General features: G+C 45.9%; 1 protein-coding gene across 1 annotated transcript in view; it reads right to left on the bottom strand.

Annotated features, from left to right (window-relative positions):
* LOC105275883 overlaps positions 1–19,794 on the bottom strand; it is a 54,179-nt gene extending 34,385 nt beyond the window's left edge. The window contains exon 1 of the mRNA XM_026973697.1: positions 19,586–19,794. The gene's annotated coding sequence lies outside the window, so the exon portion shown is untranslated. The remainder of the gene's footprint in view (positions 1–19,585) is intronic.
* Positions 19,795–23,078: the final 3,284 nt, after the last annotated feature.

The raw sequence follows: 23,078 nt of genomic DNA, 5'->3' as shown, positions 1-23,078 counted from the left end.
TTAAATAATTCTTTAATTAATTTTTCATCGCGCGATTTCATTTCCTCCTGATAACACGGTCGTTCCGAGTGCCCAGGTGGATGATAACGGCGCGGAATGTCGCAAAATGTAAGCGACTGGTTTCCTCCACGGAAATTGAAACCAATATAAATTTCAACGAGTTTCATTTCCGATGTTGCGGTTATTATATATACATGTACGTAACATTCCGCGGTATTTACTGGTATTAATCGGTGATAATCGCGGGGAGTTCAAATTTTTATGCGCATAGGCACGTGTAAATGAATTCCACATGCATATTCTATATACAAACATATACAGAGTACGCGTGTACGTGGAAATCATTTACACGTGTCCACACCCATGAAAAGCTGAGCTCGCCGCGATTATTACTGATTCGGATTACTGATTTTCTCAAACGAGCGCGGTAGCTTTCAGTAAGAGGAAACGACGTTACGCCATCGAGCGCCGGAACTGCTCGATGAATCGTAATCGAAAGCGTTTTTCCGTTCCTCTGCCGTAGAAAGACTATCGTTCCTATATGTTCGTCGATAAAATGATGCGCGGATAGCACGATTGCGTAATGGAAGTAAAATAAGTATTATACATAAACAGGGCAAGAACCGTGGCAGAATGGCGCCGTTAGATTATTTTAAGACAGCGGTTCCCAAAAGGAATCTCGAGGACGAGATACCCCGAGTCGAAATTTTAGTTCTACACTGAACCTCGAATTCTTCATCCGAGGCCGTTATTCAGCGTCTATTTAGCTACTACTTTAGCACTAAAATATGTCCGAAATTTCCTTTTTTGCCGCCAGAGCGTCAAAGCAGGTTACGATCAAGATTATAGCCGAGTGTTGCAGGGTCAAAATAGCATCTTAACATCTGTTTGTAGGAGTTTGAGTTTCAATATAAGAGTTCTAGGTTCTATTTTCCTAAAAGTAGGTTCGTACGACTGCTAAAAGCATTAAAGTAGGCGCAAAATTTCGACTCGGGACCCCTCGAAAAAAGAGCAGCGATTATCGTAATCGATCGTTTCGATAAATGCACAAATTTAAAAAAGGCACAAACGAATATAAGACCGGTAATTTTTTCTAGAGATTATGACAATATACTTGAGAATCACTGTTCCAAAGGGCGCTATGCGTACTTTTCTCCTTTACGAACGACGACGGCATACTATAGATTCTTAGATAACGTTCATGCACCAACGAACAAAGGCTCATCTTGCATCCATTTTTGTCGCGCGTCTTCCACGGAGGTTCGTGGTGAAACGTAGTATAATTTTATTGCATAACGCAACCGACTTCCCGCCTCGCACTCACCAGTAATGCTCGTGTTGGTGGTCTTTAAGGTCGATCAAATATGATTTTACTTTCTTGGCGACAAATTTCGCACCTTTATGTAAATACGCGCGTGGTCGTGGAGGCGCCAGTTTATCTTTATGGAATCTTGCTCCATCTGGTGGTTTACGAAATCTATGCCAAACAAATTCTCAATATTATCACGTACTTAATATTACAAAATTCAATAAAAACTTTTAAAAACCATAGTAAAAGTCAAACCGTAATCAAGTTGTACTTTAAATACCAGATTAAATATAAATTAAATTATTACATGAAACAACAAACATTGTATGCACCCACTGCTTTTATCGTGTTATTCAACTCATGAATTCTCTTTAAGACGAGGAAAAATGCAATAAAAGTGAAGCCGAGGGAGGATACACCTCTACATTGAATAATACAATACTTTAGGTAACAAACACGCAGTGCACGCCAATTGGAACTTGACACGCATCAGAAAGAAGGTTGTTGTTGATCACTACCACGCAGATCGTAGGTAGCCAAGGCTGCAGCGAGAGAAATTGCCCACGCGACGTGTCCTACGCGGCAAGAGCTTCGCCTACGCGCGAGGCGCGTAAATGAAGCTTTAAGCGGACATTCCACCAAATCGCAGGCGCGGTGGTTTACCTCGACGCAGTTACGCGCGTGTAATTGGATTCAACTGTGTTCGATTGGAATGAAATGGAACGATCATCGACAAACATGTCGTCAAACGATCACCAAAGGAATACAATAAAATTCCTTGTGACACAAAAATAATCCGTAATCAATTTCTTCTAATAATACAAAAAGAACTATAAATCAACATATATCACATATATAAACTTTAAATAACAACAAGATCGAACTTGAAAATCGATCTCAGAAATCGATACATGTATCCAAGGACCAAGAAGTTTTGCATACAATTGCAGCAACACTGATATTAATGTTAACGATCGCAGTATTTTAAAAATTTCTTGTTTTAATCGTTTCGATCTCAATAATCGACAGACGATTCAGTGGACTGATGTGATCAACGTTCATCGAGTTCGGTCCTAAGTCACTTCATTCTGCCGTACGTTCGGTGGGACATTCCCTTTACGTTCCCGCGTGAAAGGCAGCTTATCGGAGTACGCCGTCTTTGCCTACCAGGCGTAGTAGCTAGGAAGGATGCCCAGCGGCCGTATCTACGCGGGATGTCCAGCAGCCGCGTATCTGCGAAGGAGACCAGCACGGCGGACTGCCGTCCGGGCATCGGTATCCCACTTGGGAACTTTCACACGCCGCGACACCGGCATACCGATGCGGGAAGACATCGAGAGAGATGTGCCGTACCTAAAAGTAGCCCCGCGAATAAATGAACAATTTATATCTTAATGGGGGAAGTGCTATTAGATGCATTACGACGGCGGAGTGACGCGTGCTGCCTTAATGGATACGACTGCGCGATGCAGTTTCTCCGCGCGCTCAGACGCTCGTTGTCTGAGACGCGTTTCATAATCCTGATTGTAACCGCGATCACTATTGTAGAAACTGAGGAAGATATAAAATTAACAAAATGTAACATAATTTTACTGTTTAATATATCATCACTAAGAAGAATAATACTTCGGACCTGAGAAGACCAACTATTCTCTCTCGTCGTTCAATCCAGCCCTGGCCAAAATGGAAATCTCGTTGAACTCGATACGCGATCGATGCAATCTCAGCGGCAAAGCATGCGTAACGATGCGATAATCCCTCGATGCTCTAGCTTCATTAATATTAAACGATTACGAAAAGGGAAGGAGCGACGAACGTTGTCGTCGTCGTCGTCACTGAGAAATCGTTGGCGAACGACCGCTTTCGAAAAGCGACGGTGAAAGAGAGACAACGACATCATCTTAGTTCATTAAAGGCACGCGTTTAATCGCAGGTTGATGTTAAAGGTCGCTGGTCGATAATTGGCAATTTTATGACGAATTTCACTGTCTTTATACCGAGACCCCAGCAGCTTTCCCTCCTTCAAGCGCGTCCTTCGTGGCCGTCTGTTAGAAAGCAGGAAGCGACTCGATGATTCAATATATTCCATTGCATGTTCACAACAATCACGATATTGCTAAATTTAACACAAGATGCGATGCACATTATTTAACGATGTGTCTACGTAGGGATATTCTCCACGACAGGACAAAATAATTTCATCGGTAAATCTTTTTATCGCATACAGATTATAAATGATCAAAAAGAATCATCCATCATTCGTGATGAAAATGTTAGATTCAATAGGTATATATTTATCTGCAACCTAACATTTTTCTCGACAATTTTTAAGTATTAATATCCTTTATGATTCGTCATTACTCATTACTTTTACAAACTTTTATCGTATAAGCTTCATTAATATTGACACTTGAGTGACGTATGGCTGACCGGGCTCGTTAATCTATATTTTCAATTTTCGTTGTGGCTGAAAACTAAACTCGATACTTTACATTGTCGAGCAGCTTCTCCTTCTGTTTCAAGGGAGGCCTGCAGGGCTTCTTCACAGCGTTTAATTTGAGCCTCGCCGCGCCCTTCTTTTCGTCGAAAACACGCTGGTTAGACGCAACTGCGCGATGCAGAAATTATGCGTAATTGCCTGGGACTCGTCGATTTAATGCGGAGGTATGTATCTCGGAAACGCGCGCGCGTAGGATGCAAGCATCGTTAATTCACCTGCGGAGCCATCTTTTATTAGAGAGACCTCTTTCGTCTTAGCTTCTTTTATCGCTTACGTAAAACCAGATGATATCGCAGCAGTGTGTGATCTCACATACCAATTAATATATTCTAGCATTGCATTGCGATATATTTCGAAAACGAAGTTATGCACTAATTATGCGTCTGGAGTATATATCATGTTACATAAATTCTCTCGGTATTATTTCTGAGCATCGACTGAATTTATCGTCATTCTCAAGAAGGGATCATCCGATGCTTGAAAAAGAAACTACCATCTACCTTTTCCCCTTGCGTGCTTACGTAAAATGGTAATTAGTAACTGTTATACCTCGGATTCCAAAAGAAAATACTCGGCACGTAGCAAAATACCACGTCTTTTTGCCATAATCCTAGCACAACTGGCTTTGCTTCCAGCTAGTTCTCTTCTAAGAAGCTAATCCCTTCTTGCATAAGCGCTTCCAGTTGTGAATGCCCCCCGTTACGAGGCGGTTGTTTGGCCTGATGAGAGAACCGACTAATAATCATAGTCCAATAATTACCAGGCCCAGTCACTCATCCTGACAATTAATTAGAGACTGCCCTTAATAGCGTCGCTCTCTCTCACGCTCCCGCCGACAACGTGCCTCGTTCCTCTCTTTTGTTTGCGTCCCCCAGGGACGCATTTATCGCGCATCTAGGCGCTGCGCCGCTACGAGAAGATTTCGCGAACAGAAAGGCGAAATTAGAGAGACGTCGCGTCTTCCTCGGAGACGCGCGAAGGTGGTAATTAGCGCTAACACGTGTCGGGCAAACATAGGCAAGGTACCTGAGACTCCGGCAAGGCCGTTGACATTATCCGGCAGCAGCGTCGTCCTCGAGGTCTGAATATATTCGCGCATACTCGCCGTTTCCAAATTTTCTTTAAAATTAGCACGGTACCGAGCGTGCGAGATGGAGTTGCCGTTTGCCCAAGGAATTCTGGATTCCCAGCATTTTCGTGCGTCTTCGAATCTACGCGAAAGTCAACAATTCTTAATATATTCCTGTCTAAAATTTTACTCGACTGCGTACACAGCGACCGCGACGACGATTAAATCTACCAGAAATGCGCGATGCATCGCGCCAACTACGCTTTTGAATTCTCAAGTAAGCACTTTTCTTGATTAAGATGCGTTGAAAAATTGTCATGCAACTTATGTGGCACACGAATTGTGCCATGCGACAGTTCATGCGAAATTTCAGAGCGAGAATAATAATCTCTCTCGGGGAGAGCTAAGCGCGTTACATACTGTCGCTCGATTATACGTGTACACTGACTTTTGCTAACTACTCAATTGTATACTATGCTATGCAAAGCGCGCACGCTCTTAAATATGCACGCGCGCGAGACCGGCAATCGCGCGGTTTTAAACAATGTCCACGAACAGAAACGTGACCGCGCGGCGGACCCATGGGAATTTCCCTAACTCAACGTCCGATTAGAAATGTAACAATGGCGACATCGGCCGGAGGACAACAATTAGAAGCCGCGTGCGAAGGAAACTGGAGAAACTCGGCAATTATGCGCGACCGTTCCGAGCGGCGCGCGTAGCTTTCAAAGTTCGCCACGCGAGCAACGACCTATGCTTGACTCGCAGAACGATAATTTGCGAAACTTGCAAAATTGATGCATCTGATAGAAAAGAGCATTCTTCATAATTGCATACATCATTTACAATTTATCCCACAGTTTCATTAATAAATTTGCGCCTTCAGACGATTTTAGTCGAAAGTAAAAGTTGTGGGAAGCTTCGTCGTTTCATCAAAGGCCACAATCTTGACTAAGGCCCTTCACGCGTCCACATCCTCGTTTGCAGTCACGTTGCTAGTGTTTAGTGGGGCGGGTTGAAGAGTGCCAACTTTCCAGCGACTTCAGGCGGGCCCTATTACGCGAGAAGATCACGCTAGAGGATCGGCCTCGCGTGCGGAATCAATCGGCGCGAGGCCACGCCGCAAGTGTTTGCCAAAGAATTTACACGGCGGTAGACGCGTGTGTGCACACCTGTGCACACACACTCGGCTTGGCGGTCACGAGGAGTCCACGCGAGGTCGAAGAGTCTGCGCGAATCGAAATGGGTCTGTGTACTGTGCGATATTATACCAAGCCTCGTGACCTACACTCATACCGTATGCCGACGTTTCACTCTGAACCGTTTCCAATTTTCAGCGCCGAACGATTCCGTGGTTTCGTCACTTCGCTGCTAATTAGTACTTTCCTCAGTCGGCTTCCTAGCATCTACTCTCCATAGGATTACTGGCTAACTGAACAATATAGTGTAAGATCTGGAAAGATAGTCGAGACTGACAGGTCGTATAGAGGATCAGAATGAAAACAAGTTGGTCACAACAGTAGGAGTATTGGCCGTACAGCCTAAGACCTAGGCGTGTGAACCAGGGATTCCGGAGAGTTCGAGTTCAAATCTAAGGCAGTCTCCTAGTTATTTTTCGCCTCTTACAATTCACAAGTGGGATAAAATCCGCTACCCCTCGAAGACAGTTGAGATTCATCCGCTACCCCTCGGAGAGGAGGGAGTTGAGAAGCAGCTGGCCGGGAGTGAAGCCTGAACATGGAGGTCGGGACGGACTCAGAGGAGTGAACCAACATGGAGATTGGGAAGGACTCAGAGGAGTGAACCAACATGGAGGTTGGGAGGGACTCAGAAGAGTGAACCAAAAATAGAGGTTGGGAGGGACTCAAGTGGAGTGAACCGACGATTTGGAGACATTCGGGGACGAATGTAATGTCAGGCTGGCCGAGCTGTAAGATCTGGAAAGATAGTCGGGACTGACAGGTCGTATAGAGGATCGGAATGAAAACAAGTTGATCACAACAGTAGGAGTATTGGCCGTACAGCCTAAGACCTAGGCGTGTGAACCAGGGATCCCGGAGAGTTCGAGTTCAAATCTAAGGCAGTCTCCTAGTTATTTTTCGCCTCTTACAATTCAGAAGTGGGATAAAATCCGCTACCCTCGAAGACAGTTGAGATTCATCCGCTACCCCTCGGAGAGGAGGGAGTTGAGAAGCAGCTGGCCGGTAGTGAAGCCTGAACATGGAGGTCGGGACGGACTCAGAGGAGTGAACCAACATGGAGGTTGGGAGGGACTCAGAGGAGTGAACCAACATGGAGGTTGGGAGGGACTCAGAAGAGTGAACCAAAAATGGAGATTGGGAAGGACTCAGAGGAATGAACCAACATGGAGGTTGGGAGGGACTCAGAAGAGTGAACCAAAATGGATGTTGGGAGGGACTCAGAAGAGCGAACCAAAAATGGAGGTTGGGAGGGACTCAAGTGGAGTGAACCGACGATTTGGAGACATTCGGGGACAAATGTAATGTCAGGTTGGCCGAGCTGTAAGATCTGGAAAGATAGTCGAGACTGACAGGTCGTATAGAGGATCAGAATGAAAACAAATTGGTCACAACAGTAGGAGTATTGGCCGTACAGCCTAAGACCTAGGCGTGTGAACCAGGGATCCCGGAGAGTTCGAGTTCAAATCTAAGGCAGTCTCCTAGTTATTTTTCGCCTCTTACAATTCAGAAGTGGGATAAAATCCGCTACCCTCGAAGACAGTTGAGATTCATCCGCTACCCCTCGGAGAGGAGGGAATTGAGAAGCAGCTGGCCGGTAGTGAAGCCTGAACATGGAGGTCGGGACGGACTCAGAGGAGTGAACCAACATGGAGGTTGGGAAGGACTCAGAGGAGTGAACCAACATGGAGATTGGGAAGGACTACAGAGAAGTGAACCAAAAATGGATGTTGGGAGGGACTCAGAAGAGTGAACCAAAAATAGAGGTTGGGAGGGACTCCAGTGGAGTGAACCGACGATTTGGAGACATTCGGGGACGAATGTAATGTCAGGCTGGCCGAGCTGTAAGATCTGGAAAGATAGTCGAGACTGACAGGTCGTATAGAGGATCAGAATGAAAACAAGTTGGTCACAACAGTAGGAGTATTGGCCGTACAGCCTAAGACCTAGGCGTGTGAACCAGGGATCCCGGAGAGTTCGAGTTCAAATCTAAGGCAGTCTCCTAGTTATTTTTCGCCTCTTACAATAGGATCTTTTCTCATTAAATTTCAATGCATTTCGATTGCATCGATATAAAATTTAGTCAATTTGAATTTGGACTGAGATGATGCCTGATGTAGTAAAGACATGTCGGGCACAACGAATGTGTAAAGTTTTTCTTGGGAGACACGGGTGTGGTGCCCGCCAAGTGGACCTCCACTTTCAGAACGATCGGCGAACACGCCGTTCGCTCTAATTGACGATACGGTTCGTTATCTGGCCGACGAAATGGCAATTAGTCAAGGATCATTATGCCGTGTTCTTCGAGTCGCGCACAGCCGGTAATCCGATAACCCCGGGTCGTCTCGATGAGCCGCGCTACATTTCCGGTAACGGTCCAGATCATACGAATTCCCGCTACGTTATGACTTCGCGATACCCATTTGTTACTGTACATACGACCCAGCAATTCGCTGGGACTGTTGTTAGGTCGCTAGACTAAGGATGTTTACGATGCCTCGGTGTTAGGATCGAAATATCGATATTTCGCTTACGGTACTTCGACAATGCACTCAGGATAGTTTACTCACGATACTTTAATAGTATCCTTATTACCTTTTTACACTCCATAAAGTTTCATTGTCCGGCAGGTACCATAAATAATGGTAAAAACGTATTTTAATCACAGAAAAAACTGTCTTTTAATTAATCGTGATTTTTTGGTTTGCAATAGATCAGTTTCCTCTTACTTTTTTATATAATCAGGAAGAAAATTGATGTAAATAAAAACCTTCAATCTGATATTATTGGCAAACTTGTGAAAATGTGTTTTCCATCGATATTGAATGTGCATCCGTGCATAATCATGACTGAAATAATGAGAGAGAGTAGATCCATCAAGGAATAGTAGAGCAAAATGTGATACCACTGAGATCCAGTGCATATCGTAATACGTACGTAACGGAACCTAACACAAAATCGATGAGAAATGACCAGAAAAACTTGGGAAGAAAAATGGACTAATAATAAAGCAGTTTCAGGCCGATCGCGCGCAAAGGAACGGTTCGACGCCGTGCGCACGCCAATTTAACGGCCCACCTCTCTGTCTCTTTCTCTCGTCTGCGAAATCATTCGTGTATTTTCTTCAGCCGCCGATTTTCTTCAGCTCGTTCGGTTTCTTTCGTTCGCGTGGCTCCGGATCTTGCGGCCCATCACACGGACCCATCACGGGGCGAGGGTACAAGGGGCGCCTATAGAACGAACGGCGAGAATTTAACGACCCGAATGTAATATCGCGAGGAACGCGAGTAGGAATGAGGAAACGCCGTGAGCCGTTAACTTATTTCGTCTCGGGGGGGACACCGCGAAAGCTTCGCGAACTTGCGGTCGCAAGGCACGAGACTCCAGAACCTGAACTCCGGACTTGATCCGTGATCTACCCGTTCGCAGTCAGATCCGCACGGTAGAAATTCACGTCTTTCGCTGCGGAAGAAATAACATTTATTAGCTCGAGCTCGAGAGAATTTCGTGTATCTACACAACAAACCGGCTTTGGGATCTCAGAGACTCCTCAATCTACGGTTTTCGAGGGATTATAGCCTTGCATATTTGGGCCCTTCGATCCTTCGCGAATTTGCTCGGATTCTCGGAACTGCAGATCCTCAAATCACTGGGTCTGCGAATGGTTTCTGAATGCCTGGGAATTTTGGGCTACTCGAACCACGTCGAGCCACTTTCCAATTCCGATGCATATTATTAGCTTGATATTAATCATTATCAACATTTAAATCGTGCTTCAATTGCAAAATATAATACATTTTCCGACGTGCCTACAAAGGGCGTTCCCTTAATGTCGGTGAAGTACGCGAGGGAGACAGCGGGATTCATCCGGTACTCGTTCCCAACGGTACTCGCAAAAAGGGGGCGAATTATTGCGCGCGAGCGCACACACGAGTGCATTTGCATAGAGACCGTGGAAAGAACCTCGTCCTCGTCGCCGCATCGTGTCGTCGGCGGGATTAACCGCGTCCAAGACGCACGATAATCATCATAACGGACACATCCTTCCACCGGGAATCCGCTCGCGCCAGCCCCGCCTCGGTATCGCGCACCTAAGGTGCGCCACAATGCACCGCGTAGCGCACTTCCTCCTTTTTCCTCTTTTTTTCCGGGGCACACGATGCGCCGTCATTACCGGAATACGTATATGCACGTACGAACGGTCTGCTTGTATTCAAATGCCGACATTAGTGTCAATGGGGCGCGACGAGTACTTCAACGAGACAAGTGAAGTGACCGACATATCTGGAACAATCACGATGCTAGAAATTATTTCGTTGCGTTGGATTACATTGTACACGTCGTGCGTGAAGCGACATTTACGCGAAAAACTACGTGTACCGTTTTCGACATGAAATTATTTTTTTCGAAATGAAACTGAAGAAGAAAAATCGCCAATTCGATACGACTGTATCGTGGATGTTTCGCTATATGCGTCCATCCTCTCGCAATACATTTTCCTTCGTTATTATTAAAGGCCACGTGAGGACTCAGTAGTGACCATGCCCGGCATACCCGATATTCGATACTTATCCACTCCGAATAAGTAAAGGCATCGTTTCGAGCCCCTAGTTAAGCATCCTTACATCTACATCCCGCGCGACTGAAGGGGCCAGGCCGGGGCCAGGAAGGGCATTGAATTTCCTGGCTCCGCGTGGTACTCCGTAGCATCGCCGTTGCGCTATTATGCCGAGCGCACGCACGCGATTCCCGATGACGTTTCGCGGAACGTTCGCCAAAGGACGGTGCTCGAGGGCCACGAGGGAACCGACGTGCATATCGGCGCGCAGCACCATTGAAAGAAGAGACGAGGAGAGATCCTTCTTTCTCTCTTACTCTCTCTTTCTTTCTCCCTTTTCCGCGCGCGCTACTTCAGCGAGGAATCAGTAAGTACAGACATCTTCCGCGCGCTGGTATGCGCGAGCAAGACCTCTCGGTGGCATCGGCGTCGGCCGCGTAAGAGTACCGATACTCATGTACAGGTAATCGGATACCGAGGGCACGCTCGGCCATGCCCGGAGCGGCCCGTCTGCTCGGGCGTGAACGCGGAAACGTCGGCCACGCCGTCCGCGTTTACCGTCCGCGTTACCTGCGCCATACGGTAGACATTCCGCACTGGATTCGCGCGAGCAAAACGCGAAATCGCGACAATAAGCGATACAGGAGATATAGGATGCAACCAAAAGCGCGAGGATGCTCCGTCGTAGCTTGGCGTACAGACGTTTTCTTGACGTTATCCAGACACGTCATGTCGAATCAACGTTGTCCATGTTGTGCGCGGAGAATGGCGATTCGGCGATAAAACTTCTGCTTGCAAAACCTGCGGAGAATTAGTGACGAGCGTGATAACGTCCGCGCGGCGTGCGTCGTGCATCGTCATCGTGAGGAAAAAGGAGAAAAGACGGGAAGAGAGAAGAGGAGGAATGGTGGACGCACAATACGGCGGCGGACAAAAATCAAGATAAAGGGGGAGCACGAGAGCGCGTCCGGGGACTTGAATGCGGGATTGCTCGCGTCGCTCGCACTCGCTCCTCGCGAGCGTCGTATTAAAATGAATGAGGCGTTGGGTAACGAGAAACTGAGTTGTCACGACGAGAGAAGCGGCGACGAGGTGGTAACGGCGGTGACGGGGGGACGGGGGAGAGGATCCAATTAGGAAACCCCGACGAAAGCTCCGACGCCGTAAATGCATTCCCGGACGCGAAATTAAACTATTCCGTGTCCGTCGCGCGCGCGCGCATCTCGACGACGTTCATTTAGCGTTCCGTTTATTACCGTCGTCGCGTCGCAGCGGACTATAATCGCAGCGAGATCCGAGACGCGCGCGAATCGCCGCGTATCGCGCGTATCCCGTCTCCCCTCCGTTACGATCATAAAATCCGATACACGTAATTATGGTCTCGCGGTAGCGCGCGATCTTTTTCGTGCGTACTCCCGTAACCCGCGCGGGAGCTCGCGCGCGGCCTCGCCGCGATTAGCGGAGTCGCGTGAACGTAATAATGGTCATTACCGGCAGTTGTAACTCCATCGTCGGGGAAGCCGAATGGACGTGGTCATTGCGCGTGTTTCTCGATTTAACCGTCCCGGTGCAGCCACTGTGACGTAAATGCACTCGCCGCGGCGCTCGTCGAAGCGCACCACTTTAAATGGATCGTCTCTCGCACGAGAACGGATGTTGTGCGCGATAGCGTAATATCGGGAAGGAGAGATCCCTGCTGTCGGAATTCCACAATCGACACGGAATTGCAACGTTTCCTCGATCTGCAATAATGACTGCACAGAACCCTCTTCTCCGAACGCACTATTGCAGCCAAAATAATTCACGATAATTGCGAGACTTGAAATTAATATAGATATATTTCAAAGTCGGTTTGTGTTCAGCTTGAGAATATTTCTAAAATAACAGTACATCGACAATCGACCTCGAACTTACGATCGGAGGAGCGTTCCGCTACATTTCGGCAATATTCTGCTTCGCTTCGCGGCCCGCCGCCACGTTTCCTTTTCCGCTCGATGTGGCAAGTGCGTGTCGAATCGATCGACGATACCCTCGATGGTCCAAAACGGCGCTTAAAAGACACGGTACTTACATTGTTATGTAATATAAAACCGAACACCGGGTAGCGCCGGGACGAAATCGATGGTTGATCGACCTTAAATTGCAGTGGCTCTTCATATTTTTTCAAAAATTTAATACAATTTAATAAATCCTGTAAGAAATGCAAAGCGCAATAAAAACTTTATGCATTTACTATCAAATCTAAGCTGAATATAAAAGTGAATAATTTAAAAAAAATTATAGAAAAACATCAATATTTCCAAAAAACACTTCTTAGCGCTGAATACTTGAAATACCTGAAACATTTACCGAGTTCTTTCACGGATCACGGGTTAAGAACCACTGCTTCGCACGGTCGGTGAGACGAGGAATCGCGGCGTCGCGAAACGGCGGTGTTAAAAAATCGAACTTGTATCTCCCATGCCTCGCTTTTTCCGTAGCTGCGGCTTAAACGATTTTCTTTGGTCTTCGCCGACAACGCGGATCCAAATCGATTTAACGTTCCGCGATGGCCGGCCGATATCGAGACAGTTTACTCAAATCGTTGCCGCTGTGGCAGACCGGCTGATTGTGATAGGCAACCGTGGCATCCGCCGTAAAGAAGACTCATACAGACCCGCGGGTCATCCGCGGGTTAAGCAGCTGATAAGTATCTCGTACACCACGTGTATATGTAACATCTGCGAACAGAGACTTATCGAGAAATCTCCCGCGGACAAAGTAGTCGTACTTGAGAAGACCACGTATTCCTTACTGCGATATACACGCGCCCCACAATCGGCGGATACCTTTCAATGCTGTTAGATTATTATCGCTAGATGTATCCATAGCAGAACACCATAGATTGCATACATCGATAAAACTCGGATATCTTTAACGTAATTCTGCGGTTTGGAAATGGGAGAGAGAGAGATATGACACACCCAGATATTTGACCTTCTACCTTCAAACCTCAGGATGGCATTGGCTGTAAAGATAACTTTTGATCTTCATATTCTGCTTCTTTTAGCACCAGTATGCATGAATAATGTAATCTGCAGCGTTAAGGGGGGAGCCTGCTTTAGAACGTTGAAAATAAGGTATATTTTACGAATTTTTTTGGAGAAACTATACAGCGGATCATTATAAAACTTTGATGCATTTATTAGTACATGTTTAAAGATAACAAAAATTATTTTTTGATTTGAATATATCGCCTGTAGAGGTCGTCCTGGAGGCATCTTAGTGCAGCCGGCATTGTAAATTCGTGAGCATTCTCCTGCCTCCAAATTTCATCCAAACTGAAAAATTGAAATATTTTCTCGTTATTTATGAATTCCCATCGTCGATGAACCTTTAATATTCATAAAAACATTAAGTTAAACAATTACTTTTGCATGAAAAAGTTCAACAACTTTGCCTAAAAATCGTACTTTTGTGTTCTAAGCTCCACCATTTTGGCACTTTTCAACTTTTTTCTTCTCTCTTTGGTTCATCGACGATGGGAATTCATAAATAACGAGAAGATATTTCAATTTTTCAGTTTAGACGAAATTTGGAGGCAGGAGAATGCTCACCAATTTGCAATGCCGGCGACGCGGCTGCACTAAGATTTCTCCAGGACGACCTCTACAAGCGATATATTCAAATAAAAAAATAATTTTTTTTATCTTTAAACATGTACTAATAAATGCATCAAAGTTTTATAATGATCCGCTGTATAGTTTCTCCAAAAACAATTCGTAAAATATACCTTATTTTCAGCGTTCTAAAGCAGGTTCCCCCCTTAAAGCGTTACGCAAACTTGCGCGGAAGATTATCATGTCATTTTGCAAGCGTTTTGATTAAATAAGAAGCTTTTTACTTGGACTGTCGGTAATTATTCAGTTTTAATTAGAAGTATAAGAAGCGTCTCGCTAATAAATATACGGCAGACGTTGGAATAACGACGGTAAATCGCACAGTTCTCCTAGGGTTAAGATCCGCTCGTACGATGCGCTCGTAGTCACGTCTCTTCACGGTTTCTCACATCGAGGTAAATCGTTTCGATCCGCATCCTGCTGTATCCCGTGTAAGTCTCTCTTCGTCTCGTCTCGTCGGCCTTACATCGGAATCGACACTTAAACACGGTACATTGCACGCTATTGCAAACGTATAAAACGCTCCTCATAAAGCTATACGAGAAGCATATAACTTCTACCTGTTTTTTGCTCTTTGTAATCTGAACAATAACGTTCAACCAACTTTTAGACAAATAAATATTAATAATTCTATTTTCAATTGATCGATACATCTCGCTGATCTATTTATAGTTCATAAAGATAATGAATTGATTTGAAAACATAATTTCAGCGTGAGATTGGCGTGAAGATCCGCGTTTGAGCAATAGAACGCTTGAGCTCTTCACGAAAACAAATTAATTTTTTCGTTGTTGCGCGCAAAACGCAAACTGCGTTTTTACTTTCTCAGATACACACCTTCATGAATATGCGAAAATTCATCGAGGCGTACCCACGGCCCACTTTTCGCCGAACAATGACCGAACCGGTAGAGCTGAAGAAGGTAGAAATCTGACGGCCAAATGTTTTCTCGAGATCAAATAATCCTCATTGTCTTAAACTGAACGCACATTCATATGAAAGGGGGGCAGCTTAGAGTTGCAAATACTCCTAGAATCAATATATAAATAGCTCAAACGATTCGAGAGAAAAATTCAACAAGGTGAAATACATCAATTTCACCTTGTCTCTAAAAGCTACAGAGCTCTTAAGAAACAAGATAAATTCGACATGTTTCACATGTATTTCGATAATATGGAGAAAGCAAGTTCGAAAGAACGGCGAGAATCAAGTTGATAATAAAAACCGATGACAAAGTGTTAATGCTCCGAAAAATATTGCGAATGATGAATTTTTGGCTTTTAGCGGATAATCGCCCGTTGCTGATAAGCTGTCGGCAACGAGCTGCACGTACACAGCTGAATAAATCCGCCGTCAGTTTTCAAGCATTTACGAAACTCGTTGGAGTGCACGCTCACAGGTGGAAATGGAATGGGCGCGCCGCGGTGCACTTGCGCGAATGCGGTTGACCCAGATGCCTCGCGAATGAAACTCATCTGGCAGCCGTTCCTGACATCCTTGGGCTCGATAAGAGAATTTCTGCCGAGCGCGCGTTCCCGCAACAATCCCGAGACTCACGGCGAGATTTCGCGCGTAATGGAATCTCGATAGACGTTGCGTACATATCAGCACGCACGCGGTGTGAAGCAATGCAGCGTCGCACCATTTCCATCTTACGATAATTAGTTTTGCGCGAAGGTATTTCAGACAGTACTTTGTTCGGGTTTATCAAACCAAAGTGTTAAATTTACATGTAACATATTTCAGATTAAATACTCATAATTCATCGTTACGTAATGAGGACGATTGTAATGTGCAAAATCGAGCGAGTCGATCTTGCCAGCGAGCGAGTGCGCAAATATTTACGCGATTCTTTAACTTGGTATCTGATTGCGTTATCGTATGGCTACAAAAGCAGCAGATAACGACAGGCAAATAGAGAGTTGCGGTAATAAAAGGAGCCGGGGATCGTAATTTCCGTCGTTAAGAATCTCCGTGCTGTTCGCGCGAGATGAAGCTGCGAAAAAAATTCGCACGAGATGAGAATCGCGCGATGATCGCGCGTTATTTCGTGCGGGAAAACCAGTCGCTCGACCCAAAAGCACACCGAGTGAAACTCATCGAACGCCCGTTCCTCTCGCATCCTTGGACTCGATAAGAGAGCCGGAGAATTTCTGCCGAGTGCAAGGCCTGGAATGTCAGGCATTCGCCTCGGGCAGCATCGAGATTCGCTGTAAGGGACGTGCCAAGGTAGAAAATGATTTTAAGCATGTAATAACGCGGCCGTTCGGCGTAAACTATCGCCGTGTAAAACGCCGTGAAGCAGTCTCGGAAAGGAGAGTCGGAATGACAGAGAGAGAAAGAGACGGAGATCACTTCGCGAAATCGAGCCCGGCTAATTCCTGCCGTGAAGTATTGTCTCTGTGTTGCAAAAAGCGCGGATTCGTCTCGGCAGAAATTGATTCCGCCGTGGGTATAATTGGCTCTTCTAGAACGGCGCGGTGTTCGCGCCGCTGTTCAACGTTCACGATCGGTGCTTTTTGTTAGCACCGATTTTTACAAGAGAATCAATTCGTAAATTCTATTTATAAAATGTTGCTCGCAATCGAATACAAATCATTGTTATCGTCATTGTTGCAGTTTTCAACTTCGCGAAAACGAATCGTGAATAAAAGTCCAATGTATAAATGGTGAGAAACCAGAAACAAGAAACTTTTATAAACTAAAAGTAAATTGAGCTCGTTTTAGCAGTAATAATTTCCGATTAAAAAGAATGATAATCATTACCTTGCAAATATTTCAGACGTATGCTCGAAAAATGAAGTGATATAGCAACGTCTAGGTTGGAAGAAGTTAAATAACGACCGGGCCATTCTCTTGTTTCCGTGGCTTTCGCGAGCTATCGGACATCGACAGTGACGAAGGTCAGCCGTGATCATAAACGACATTGAACTTGACTCACGCCACAGCAGGTGGAATGGTTTAGCCTAGAAAGTCTACGGATTATGCGCTTAAAGCCGTCTCGCAAAAATGGTGACATACTTTCTAGAAGATCCACGCGCCGTACGACACTTATGGTCGACCATGATTACGCACTTTGCAAACGAAGATGCAAGCATTGTGTGCAGCAGCAATCGGTTTCACCCGATCGTCTCGGTGCACTCGGACAATCGGATGTAACAGGGTCGAGTCGACTGTGGCGGGAATTTAGATTAGCCTTGGGATCCGTCACACAACTCGAAGACTGATCGAACATGTATGCGAGAAAGAAGATGATAATAAAATTGAGGAACAATTTAATATCCTTGCGACTACAAGTCCCGCTGCACACAATTTGAAAATGACAGCAAAGGCTCAAAAGAGCGCGTTATAAGAGATTAAATAAGTTTTATTTGAACAAAATTAACATTATTACGCGGATGTAATTACGTTCGACTCGTCCGAAAGCGTCGATTTCTGGAATCACGAAGTAACGTTAGACGATCGCGAGCGCGTCTTGTAGCGCGCTTCTAAAAACTGCTGCCAGACGTTCCCACGTGACGCGAAAAATTCCGGCGAGGAAATTATACCGTGTTACATTAATCTGCGGGGATCACGAGATCAATAGCGGATCAATAGCGGCGATCACGCCTCACGCGGCGTGGCGGCGGAGAAGGAAGAGCAGGCGAAAGAAAGAGAGAGACGAGGAGAGGGTGGAGGACGGGCGGTAGTAGCGGAGGAGCGCGAGGATCGCCCGGAGGTGCCCTCGGGAGGTGGCAGGAGGAAGAAGGGCGGCGTGGCGGTGATCCTTCGCGCTGCCGCGGCAGAAGGAGGAGGAGCAGGAAGAGCGGACGAAGAAAAACGGAAAGGAGCACGGCCGGCGTCGTAGCGCACCGCCATTGGAAATCATCGCCTGCTCTCGTGGAATTTCAGAATGCGGAAGGAAAGCCGCGAGCGGTGAGAGACAGGGTCCGGAGCCGGGATGCGAGAAAAGGGGAAAGAGCGAAGCGAGACGGACGGGTGGCAGTCGAGGGGCGGGAGGGAGGGCGTGGGGATGTAGTTAGTAACCCGAGAACCCGGTCGTTCGTTTCAATACACCGACCGGTGCACCGACGCGCTGGCCGCTGATGGCCAATGGTGCTTTTTTTCTTTTCGCTCGCGCTCCTCAGCCCGGGTAGTATACGCGCTGGTTCATAAGTACCCCACATACCTACAGCCCGTTGGTATCCGTACGATCGTCCATACGTCCGTCGATTCCTCCCGGTGCCCATCTTTCCGTCTCTTTCTCTCTTCGTTTACTTTATACGTCATAGTTGGGACAGAATGGAAGGAGTCGGATAATAATTTCGAGAATGCACGATGCCGTACAATTTATTATAACATTTAGCTGATAATGATGATGTTGCGAGAAAGATCAGAGTCAGTCCATAGACTTGTAACAAGCATTGATCCCTCTTGCGATCTTACAATCGAGAATATTAAAGTCAAAGTAGCGAAAATATAAAATGAACTACTCCTGTTCAAATGAACATTAAATATCCTTTCTCTCACAATGGTAACAGATTGATTCTAAGTAGAACCTTTGCTCGATCTGAGATCGATGTAATCACGATATAATTACGAGTTTGTGATTTCTGGTGCAGTATGCTCGCGAGTATCCCTCCATTGTCGGGTAAACGGAGGCACCGATTCACCGCGCGTTTGCGGCAAGTCGAAAAGTCTGACTGAACGAAATTATACGATCCGAATGCCTGCAGAAAAGAGTGAGGTCGGAGTGTATCGCTCGGCTGGCCGGTCAGGAATTCGCGGGTACGCTTCGCCGCCCCGTTGTTCCGTGCGGGTTCTTTATATCGAGAGCCGCGGTAATGAGCGTACGCTCTACCAGAAAGGTAACGAGAGACGCGGATGGAGAGGAGGGACGAAGTGGCGGACCGTTTCCTGATGCCGGCCGGCGATTGCATTTTCCGGGCACGGCGTTAATCCTTTAACCCTTAGATTCCGCGCGAGGAAACGTTAACCCCACAGAAACGCGCGCTTCCCGATATAATCGTCGAGTGCACGCCGGGGTCCGGTGGACCCCACGGCGTTTCAATTGCCTGCTCGCTTGCTCGATGCAATCGCAATCGCGTCGCAGAGCCGAAAATGATTAAACTTTAAGTGGCGTAAATATCCATACATCGACCATTCTACAAAAGATTCGCGTAATTTTATTCGACCAACTTCCGGCCAATAAAGCCACTTTAATAATACGCTTCTCACATGATATTATGCGTCAGTACGTTTGTACGTCAAAATACGTAGCCTTGGAGCATGCTTTTCGAACTGTAATTTACCTGCGTCTGAAAATCGATCGCTTGTTTGCTCCGCAACTTTGCACTCTCGTATCTCTGATGGGTACTACCATTATTGCCCAGTCGCGATGAGACTTTTCGCAACCGCGCACAGTGAAGAATACCGCAAAAGGCATTCCCTTACCTGAAACAAAGAATCAAAGCAACATTTATAATACAACATATAACCAGGAGAGTGCACGAGTCGTGATGAAATAATTCGCGTGTCAAAATCTGTAACGGTACCGGATCCTTAATCTAACTTTCCTGTTCTCGAGATTCCTCGCGCGCTAAGGACGACGTAGAACGGCGCGAGCGAAATCTACGTTGGAAATCCGCAAGGTCCCCGATCGGTTCGATTCTAACTGTACCAGGTGGATTGGTCACCGTTCGTGCGCTTTTATTTATGCGTAATCGCGGTGAAAACGGTCGGTCGGGCGCCCGCACTTTCCAATCCGCGCGAAAAGGCAGCTCGCCGCCGATCGCGTTAGCGTCAATCCCTGCAGCCGATACTGGAACAGCCGGTCGCCGCCGCCGATGGGCGTGCCGTGAAATCGCCGCGCGATTTTATCGTCCGGCTTCTTGCGCTCGCGTGCGCGAACGAAATCGCGATTTCGCGGTAGATCGGCATTCCGCGCATATCTCGCCGGCGAAACCGAGCGGTTACGGCACAGTTATAATAATCGCAATCATTCCTACGGCGCTCGCGAATGGCGTATCGTATCTTTCTCCTAATCATATCGATCGTCCGCTCCGAAAAAAGGATCCTAAGAGTAAAAAATCGACATGACAATCAACGTCAACAGCTCAACGTCGCTTCGTAGAAAATTTGTCTTTTTTAGTATATTAAAATGGTCTTTTTTTATCATCTCGAACCGGTCATCGCGCGTAGTTACGTTTGCAAGGCGCGTCAGAAACGGGATGTCACGTGCAACTTTTTCTCGCGACGTCAAACCAAATGAGTTCTTTCTGATCGCTGTTAATTGAGTTCAGTGGCGTGAATCGGCCTGGATCATATCGAGTAGCATCAAGTCTTGAGATGTTAATCGTGATCATAAATTGTCATTGCAAGATCTCGTTCCATGCCGCTCTCTGCCTCTCCCTCTCTCTCTCTCTCTCTCTCTCTCTCTGTCTCTGTCTCATTCTCTCTCTGAGGTTTTCTTGAAATTATTGCTGAAACGACGCCGCATCTCCCAGGCTAGACGCGAGCATTACGGCTTATTTGCGGCCGGGTATAACTCGCGCCTCTCGGGTCCGCTACTCTTTGTGCGCGGTTTCTCCTCTTCTCTCCTCTTCCGCTTTTCTCGCTCCCGTTCTCGCGCGCGAGCTGCACGCGCGCGCGTAGGATTCACGGGGTGTTGCGCTCCCGGCTTTCATTATTTGCGAGTTAGCACAATGCGTACGTGATTACGTGCTCACGCCAGCGCACCGTCGTTACATATCGCCTGTTCTTTCCTTCCTCCTCTTCTCGCTCTTTCTTTCTCTGTCTTTATATGCCTGTTCGCTGCCCATCGTCGGAACGTACGCCCCCGATATGTTTTAGAGAGCACCGTCCGAGCTACTCGAAGGCAAGGCCAATTTACGCGATTCGCTCTTGATGATCATCCCGGATGAGTCAGCCGACGCGAGGGAAAAGTGAATCGCCCGCATAATGCTTTCACAAAAGTGGTCCTTTTGTAATATTAAACGACGATGGCAATATAAGCGTTCTCGCCTTCCGTTCGTTGGGATCCGATTATTCGGTATAAATCGCGTTGAATAGAATAAGCAAATAAAGTATCGATAATACGGATTACGCGAAACCACGCGTCATCAAATTAACGTCAGCATTTGTTATAAGAATTGATTAATGTACAGCTAAATTTTTAAACGCCGAAATAGCACTTTAATTCCGCTTGCGATGATATCGCACAGCGTTCCTTGACAGATTTGCCATTTGGAAAGGAAGACGGAATTATCGATATTGAAGGTACGTAAACATCGTTAGCGGCATCGAAATATTGGATTGTAAAATCGGTCTGACATTGTACAAAGTAAATATCTTTGAGTCAGAAAATGAAAGTCTAAGTAATGGCAGAGGCGTGAGTTTAAGTTTTAGATGTAAACCGGACCCAGCACGTTAAAAATAAAGACCCTCCGAGACCTGTGCAAGGGTGGGTATCGTGTACACCACACATTGCGATGAAAAACGGGGGATGTGCACGGGCACGGCCAGGCAACGCGCGGCGATCTTTATTACAATGACTATCTCCTGCGAGATTCCTCCTCGATCTCACGCACGTGACGCAACCTCGCGGAACCCTCAGGAGTGCGCGAAGCGGAGCGGAGGGGTGGTTATTAAAAAGCTGGAACGAGGATGATTCCGTACCGTCGTTAGTTTATTTATTACGCAGGAAACTTTGGAATTGCCAGTCGATTACTCGTAAAACTTTTTCACGTAGCTGATGGGCGAGCCTTTCCTCGTACTGTTTTATCGAGCATCGTCTGTCTTATTCTTCCCCGTTTGAACTAGAAATGTAGTTATCCCGGAAAGAAGATGCAATGTGCAAAAACGCGCGCGTCTGCTGATTTTTTACCAAAATAGGAACAACATTTATGTTAAATTTGAACTTGATATAAATATTAATTCGGTATTATCGATTTTTGACAGAGAAGAATAAGAAATTAATGGAAGAAGAAATATGATATTTTTATACTACTATATAAATTCTGATATTCTACTATATAAATTAAATACAATAAGAAAATCTCGATTCATGGTACATGCCTGAGATTTCAAAAATCCCAGTTATCCTGGGATCCACTGTTTCCAATCCTCTTTCTTTCTCTTTTTCCCTAAACCTTTTTCTGGGCGGTAAGGAGATATTTATCTTCCTGAGATTTATCGTCTATGCTCGCGCGTGCAAGGTGGATACGTGCGACCAGTTTCGCGCGGGCTATGAAAAGTACGCGATATACTGTGTGTGGTGAAACGTGTAATTTCGCACGGAGACTCATTCCGACGAGTGTCTTCGTCGTCTTGTACATCAGATGACAAATCGCCACGACCGGATATCTCCTTCTTGAGGCCGCACAAATTGCGTCCCGAGCTAGAATTTCGCGTAAGTTGCATGATTTTATCACGAACCATTCGAGTTATATACAACAATGATGTTATACGTGAAAACATCTACAGAAAGACCAGCTAGAACAGCTTCAACCATCGGCCTCCACAATAATTGAGTGGCATAGAATTACGTAAAAGAATATCATCAATTATAAAAGAGAAAGTACATAATAAATGTGATCATAATGTAATAATCGACAAGAAATCATTTTGATTCACAATCCTGTTTATTGACTTTGCTTAAATTTAGCCTGAATTAAGTCAGTAAAACAGCTGATGCAACACCGCGCATTCTCTTACTGTGCACGTAACGCGCGGCTACGTACGAAACGAAACTTTTTACAGTAATTAAACAGTAATTTTTTAACGATCGCATCGTGATACGCGGTG

The sequence above is a fragment of the Ooceraea biroi genome, chromosome 11 (genome assembly GCF_003672135.1).
Source record: "Ooceraea biroi isolate clonal line C1 chromosome 11, Obir_v5.4, whole genome shotgun sequence".
In the NCBI taxonomy this organism is placed as follows: Eukaryota; Metazoa; Arthropoda; class Insecta; order Hymenoptera; family Formicidae; genus Ooceraea; species Ooceraea biroi.
The sequence above is the reverse complement of the archived record's forward strand: the minus strand, read 5'-3'. Positions and strand labels throughout refer to the sequence as shown.